A 7488-nucleotide genomic window follows, 5' to 3' on the forward strand; every position below is an offset into this window, starting at 1 on the left:
GCTTCTTTTTTATCTTTCTTTTTGTTTTTTATTTTAATTTTAAATAGCTTGTTTTACATGTCAATCCCAGTTCCCTCTCCCTCCCCTCCTCCCGCACTCCCCCATCCCCCCCAGCCTCCCACCCTATTGCCAATTCCTTCCACATAGGGGATATCTAGAGTCTGTCATTTCACTCAGGGTAGGATCCAGGCACTCTCCTAAGAGTCCAGGCTGAGAGAGCATCCCTCTTTGTGTTATGGACACACGATGTCTGTTTGTATTCCAGGCATAAACACTGATCCACTGCTCAGGGCCCCATAGGTTGCCCAGGCCTTCTCACTGACACTCACATTTGGGGGGTCCAGATCAGTCCCATTCTGGCCTCCCAGCTGTCGGTCTGGGGTCCAAGAGTTCTCCCCTATTCAGATCAGCTGTCTCTGCTGGTTTTGCCAGCCCATTCTTTGCAATTTGCAGTTCAGTGATTAACTGTGGGTGTTTGCCTCTGCTTCCATCAGCCACTGGATGAAGGCTCCATGATAGTTATAGACATCAAGTTCATTATCAGGAATGGGCATTCGGGGTGGTCTCTCCACTATTGCTTAGCTTGCCAATTGGTGTCATCCCTTTAGATCACTAAAGGTCACAATGGTGCCTGATCTGTCTTCTAACCTGTATATAGCTTCTAGCAAAAACTTGATTGTTCCAACTGAACCTTTCAGTTTCCTCTCCCTTCAGATGCTCTTACCTTCTCCTGGTTCTCAATACTGTCATGGTCGGTGAGTAATATTCTCCCCTAGGAAAGAGCAGCCTATGATGGCTGACTTACTATAGTCACTATTTCTGACCTTAGGAAGAGTGAAGCATCTTTCTCTAATGGCAAAGCTTCAGTATCGGTTGGCTCCCTTGCTACTAAGCAGGCACACAGCGGAGAATCTTGGAGTACAGAATTTAGGTTCACTCAGCCTGTTACAGAGTTCCTTAGTATGATGGAGCCTTCCACATCCTAGTTGTGCTTAGCCTGGTACATTCACAGTCACCAAAAATCAACCTGGGACAGTGACTCCAAGTTATTGTTTCATGCCAGTAGAGATTAAAACAGAACTCTCATGGGCCTATGCAAAGAAGATGTATGTTGGCTTAGCAAGAATTACAGAAGAGTGTAACAGGCTTTTCTGTGGGCAACCAACCAGCTCCCAAATCATGACATGGGCAATTCTTATAAGTTGGGAATGCTTGACCTATGTTGGGTCATTTCTTGCTAGCGCTTATACCTTAACATGTTTCTCTTCATCTACATTTTTGTCTCAAGGCTTTTAACCTTTCTTTCCTTCTTTCTTTCTGTGTATCTTACTTTCCTGCTGTCTCCACATCTGACTGGCTGGAGGCTGCCTGGCTTCTGGTCCCGGGAGTCTCAGTCTCAGTCTCTCTCTCTCTCTCTCTCTCTCTCTCTCTCTCTCTCTCTCTCTCTCTCTCTCTCTCTCTCTCTCTCTCTCTCTCTCTCTCTCTCTTACATTTCTCCTCCTTCTACTCATTCTCTCTGCCTGCCAGCCCCACCTATCTCTCTCCTGCCTAGCTATTGGCCATCCAGCTTTTTTATTAAACTAATCAGGTGTCTGAGGCAGGCAAAGTGAAAAAAGGCAACACATTTTTACATAATTAAACAAATACAGCACAAACACAAATACATGGAAATATTAAGCTATACAAAGTAGGGCTGCCCTATGATATTTTAGTGGGGGAGAAGTCACGTACATGAGAAGCCAAGAAAGCCGAGACCCAAAGGTTCACTCTCTGTTCTCCACCTGAACCCAAAGAGCATGCGCGTCTCCTTCCCCAAGGCTGTTTTATCCTGCTGAGGTTCTACACACCTCTGACCACACCCAAACAGGCGTGGTCAGCGCTATGGATTTGTAAGATCTCTCTCTACACACAAACAAATGCAACACATGTTTATATCATTAACAAAGGCAGCATAAATGAATGTAACACACCTTCAAATGGTAAACGTTCTTCACATAAACAGGTATAACACATCTTTGTCTAGTTAAAATAATATTCCACAAGTGAATAATTGAGGAAACATGAGAGACACTCCTAAGAGTGGAAGGGATTTTCAAGACAAGAAAAATACATCAAACATCCTTGCCTAGGGCCTTTTAAAAGTTATGGAGAAAGCTGGACAAAGGCTAAGATATTTACTTGTTATTGCTTGTTACACATTCCTGTGCCTAAAACAGCTAATTATAACAGATTAAGTTTAAGTAAAGATGACTTCTAACAAACCCATACCCACGCCAGGAAAGAGACCCTGGACCATCCTGGAAACAAGGAGGTAACCAAGAACACTGTAGATATTTCTTGGCAGCATGAGACTAAAGAGAGAGTGTAGTATAACTAACTTCACTTGAGACCTCTGCAATTGGAGGGTGGTGATGTTTGCCAAGCAACTAATAATCAACAGACAGCCCAAGTCAACCAATAACAAAGCTTGAGTTACAGATAAACAAAGGTAGCAAGAGTCTTTCAAGGAAGCTAGCCAGGTGGACTGTCAGCCCTGGCCTTAGTTCTCAGAGCTTGTCTATTTCTTATCAGGCTGTCTTGAGTATCTTATACCCAGCTGTAAGTGTTGTTGTCCTTATTGCTCCTGACTTCACTGTTTAACCATAACATTCCCTTTTAACGCTGACATCAAGTCCTACCATAAACACATTGAAGGAACTCTGGTTTTGAGCATGGGTTCTGTTTTCTTACTGCCCGCTGTGAGCTAACCTCCTGCCTCAGATGAATAGTATTCAGAAGATTTTTGTCTTCTACAGACCAAAGAGAACGTCAGCACATTTTCCACTGCATATGGCTGACATCTTACACTACTATGCTCTAACACAAATCCAGGAGTTTCTCTCAGCACTTTTATCACACAAGAGAAATTTTCCTTCTGAAAAATTAGATTATGTGAGTTTGTGTAAACTTATGAAACAAAAGACAAGTGAGAACAAAATGAATGAGAGTTACTGCAAATCAAGAATGATGAAGTGTCAGATTTTAGCCCCAAGAAAATATGATACAAGAAAGTCTACCAGTGATACTGTTTTCAAAATGGCTGTAAAATTGCTCGTCTGGCCTACTTCTCAGTGTGACCTGCAATGCCCTGTGGCACATATGTCTGAAGAGTGAGTAGTTGCCTGTGAACAATGATGGTGATAGTGGTGATTGTTGCGGGGGAGTTCAAATGTTCTGCTATCATTTTCACCTTGTATCAAAAGCAGGACTGTTAGAATGCAGGTAAGTCACCCCTCACATTCTTTCAAAGGATAGGTTTTCAGTGGGATATATTCTGATAGGAAGAAGTATTTTCATGTCATATGAATTTAGATCAATATTTTTTAATTCTGCCAAAATAGTTGAATAAAATTGGGCATCCTACAAAGGTAAATTCCTTTAGAAATTGTTCAGAGGATTACTATGAACAAAATCAAAATATAAAATAAGTTGCTGTTGGATTTTTCCTGACCAAGACCAAGCTTAGGTAAGAAATTAATGTACTGTACTACAAATAGTAGCTTGGTTGAGGTTATACGCAGGTGCATGAGCCACCTGGGTAGCTGAACCATGGAAAAGCCTACCTCAGAAGGAAAACAACATGGAAGTTCTGTCACTGGGTCACCTTCAGGCATCTAAATCACTGAGGTGTTCCTTTTCTCTCATCTATGGTTCCTGATTAATTTATCATCAGGGAGTAGACTCTTAAATCTAGTAAATTTGTTGGTCACCTGGGTTTTATAACTTTCTTCTGAATCTCATGGACCTTATGGTCCTCCGTGCTCCCTCTTGGAAGAAACCTCATCTGAAGAAAACCACTACACAATAAATGGGACAGAGTTTTGTCTCACCATGCTTTGTCTAGGTTTTTATTTTTTTCTTACTGATCTTTTGCTTGCATACTGTGGTTTCAAATTTTTGTTTTTATGGGTTTTCTGCGCATGTGAATATGTATGTCTCAACCCCTGTATGTGTTTCATGTGCTTTTTTCTTTGGCTATTTTGTTTTGTTTTGTTATTGTCTTGGTCAGTGAAGAGACACCATGGCCATGGAAAAATGCCATTGATTGTTCCAATTGCATTTTAATGTTTGGTGAAGTCCTCAGGTTATGAAAAGTATTGGCATCAGAAATTTGCAAAGGGTCCTGAGACTTTTTGTATACTTTTATAATTTCATTAATGTAAAATTATTTCAAATACTCTGAAGTTCTTCACTCTACAATTTATTCTATAGACAGGTCTTAGCAACCAGGCATGGTGGCTGTGACCCCAGCATTTGGGAGGCAGAGGCAGAAGAATTGACATGAGTTTGAAGCCAGCCTACACTACACAAAGAGGCAAATCTGGGCTAAATATTGAAGCTCTTCCTCAAAACATAAATAAAGAAACAAACAGACATGTCTTTTTCCTTATCCACTATGTAGGCAAATTTTTATCAATTTACTTTTCCAACAGCCTTTTTTTCCAAACAATAAATGCCTGTATAGTGAAATAAATTATCAGGAGGAAACTTTCCTCCTATGAAGAACTGTTCACAGGTTTTGTGAAATGTAGCTACACTAAATTTGCAAAGCCTAATACACATAATAGTTATCCGTCTTGTACAAATAATATTGCTCTATTATTTTGACAGTTTAAGGGAAATTAGCATTGAGATTAGGACTGCCACAGACCACACCAACAGCAGACAATTTTATTGACTGGGTTGGTGCCCTTTCAATACCAAATTGATGACTAATCATGGCAGACGATCTTATTAAGCTAGTTTGTATATATATATATATATATGAAGACCCTTCATAAGCTTATATATGGAAATGAAAGTTTATGGAGATCACTAGAAATGTCAGAATAGTACTACAAAGATACAAGAAAACTTCATAGTTTCCATTTAAGTCCCAAGCCATCTAAAATAAAAACCAACTTTCTTTTATTAGCTCTATATCATAATTAAATCAAATTTTCTGTATTAGAAACCTGTATTAGGTTTCCAATTTACCTAACATTTAGTTGACTATATTGAAGCCTTGACATAGCTTTAAAACATGCAATAAATTTAAAGGATTTAGGGTTAATTTCATGAAAGTTGACTTCTATTCTCTTCAGCTATAAGTATAAAAGTTGATGGATAGTTAGACCAAGAAAAAAAGCATGGTAGCTAAGATAATAAACAATACTCCACACTGATAGAGCTTCAATAGCACTGTTGATAAAGCTTAAATATTACCCTATCATACTACGGCTTAATAGTACATAATGAATTATATCCTCTGGTTTTGTGAAGATGATTTATCAGCTTAGAATTTATCTCTACAGTGATGACTATCACTGTTTGAGCAAGAATTATAGTTTACGTTTTAATGCATAATTTTAACTAAAAGCAACCAATATAATAATAAAGGCCTTTAAACGCAAGATTCTGTCAGGTACATTCAGTTTCCAGTTTTATTTCTCTAGATCCTTGGTTCTAAACCTTGCTAATGCTGTGAAGCTTTAATACAATTCCTCATGTTATGGTGACCCCCAACCATAAAGTTGTTTTGTTGCTACCTCATAAGTATAACTTTGCTACTGTTATGAATTGTAATATAAATATCTGTGTTTTCTGATGGCCTCAGGCAACCTCTGTGAAAAGTCAGTTGACCCCTCAAAGGAGTTGCAACCCACAGGCTAGAAGCCCTGTTCTAGATGCTTTCACTTCCAACAGTGGCCTTCACTTTTCCCACATTCCTGAGTCTGTTGGGATCCTTCTATTGTTGCTAAGAACGTATAAGGAAGGCTGGGAAAGGTAAATAGTAAAAGCAACACTCCGCAACTGAAGAGATCTCTCAGTGGTTAAGAGCTCTTGCTGCTCTTTCAGAGGATCCAAGTTTGGTTTTGGTAGTCACATGGCAGTTCATAACCATCTGGAACTCCAGTTCCTGGGGGCCTGACACACTCTTCTGGCCTCCACAGACACCAGGGACGCATGTAGTACACGTACATACATTCAGACAAACATACACAGAAAGGAATAATCAATAAAGCAAAGCTATAATCCCAGCCCATTGCAGCATATGTAATTATTAAAATAATTTCTCTTCAAAATTAAAGGAAAATGTTCCCAGAAATGGATTTATTTCCTCTTAAATGACTCAAAAACAAGTGTGGAAGTTGCCCTAAGAACAAATTGGAATGACTGTCTCTGCCTAGACGGATCTCAGAGGGTCACTGCTGAGGATTTGTCCCAAATATCCTATGTGAGGCCAGCAAAAGCTGTTCTTGCTTACGATCCAAACTATCACAACCAATACCGTGTTAACAGTAACTAAAATCTAAGAGAAAGAAACAGGTTCAAAACCCAATCTGGGGCATATTCCGTACTAGACTCCATGCTGTTTGTTTTAGAGACAAATTTAAGTGATTTTTGAGAAGGCTCAACTGACAGCTACGACTAGACACTCTTCTTTTTCATAGCAAGCTTCCTTCAGCAAACATGTGTCCATCCTGACTGTCCTGCCACTGTCCCACCTGCAGAGACCTCTGAAGTTCATTTACACTCTTGCTGGGAACAGGTTCTACTTTCTTCAATCATTTAAAATCAACCAATGTAACCCTGAGTTATAAAAATAATACTTCCTACTGCAATTCAATTTAAAACAATTAGGCCCTTAGACTCCATTAAATCCTATTCAGATAATTACTGTGGCTCTCTTATAGACCTGCAGATTCAGTGTCATCATATACACATGCTAGATAGAGAAGCCAAGGAAGCCTGTAGAAATTAAGTGATTTCACTGATGACAATTAGGGTAGTCACTAATCTGACTACAGGGGAAGGAAGGCATCCTCTCCACTATTGCTGGGGCCGTCCTTGTGTATTTCTGAGAATTTCTCTGGTGCCAACGCTGTCATCATAGAACATCATACATTCAGTAACTGATGAAAGCAGATGCAGTGACCCTGGTGGAGCTCCTGGAGTTTGGTTAAAGAGAGGGAGGAGGGATCATATGAACAAGGGGGGGTCAAGAGCATGATGGGGAAAAACCACAGACAGCTGGCCCCAGCTAATCGGAACTCACGGACTCCAGACCACCCGCTGGGAAAGCTGCATGGTACTGAAACAGACTCTCTGAATGTGGGTGACAGCAGTGTAACTTGATCTGTCTGGCGTGGCCGTGACACCAGGACCTATCCCAGGTGCATGAACTGACTTTTTGGAGCCCATTCAATATAGTGGGATACTATGCTCAGCCTTGATACAGGGGGAAGGAGCTTGGTCTTGCCTCAACTTACTATGACTTTGTTGACTCCTCAAGGAAGGCCTTACCCCCTATGTGGAGTGGTTGGTGGGAGAGAGGGGGGTAGCAGGGGCAAGAGAAGGGGAGGGAGGGGGGAACTAGGGTTGGTATGTAAAATGAAAAATATTTTTAATAAAAAAAGAAATTAAATGATTTCACAAAATAACTCATTAATAACTGATTTAAAATAA

This window comes from Mesocricetus auratus, unplaced genomic scaffold (assembly GCF_017639785.1).
Source record: "Mesocricetus auratus isolate SY011 unplaced genomic scaffold, BCM_Maur_2.0 Super-Scaffold_100009, whole genome shotgun sequence".
Classification (NCBI taxonomy): Eukaryota; Metazoa; Chordata; class Mammalia; order Rodentia; family Cricetidae; genus Mesocricetus; species Mesocricetus auratus.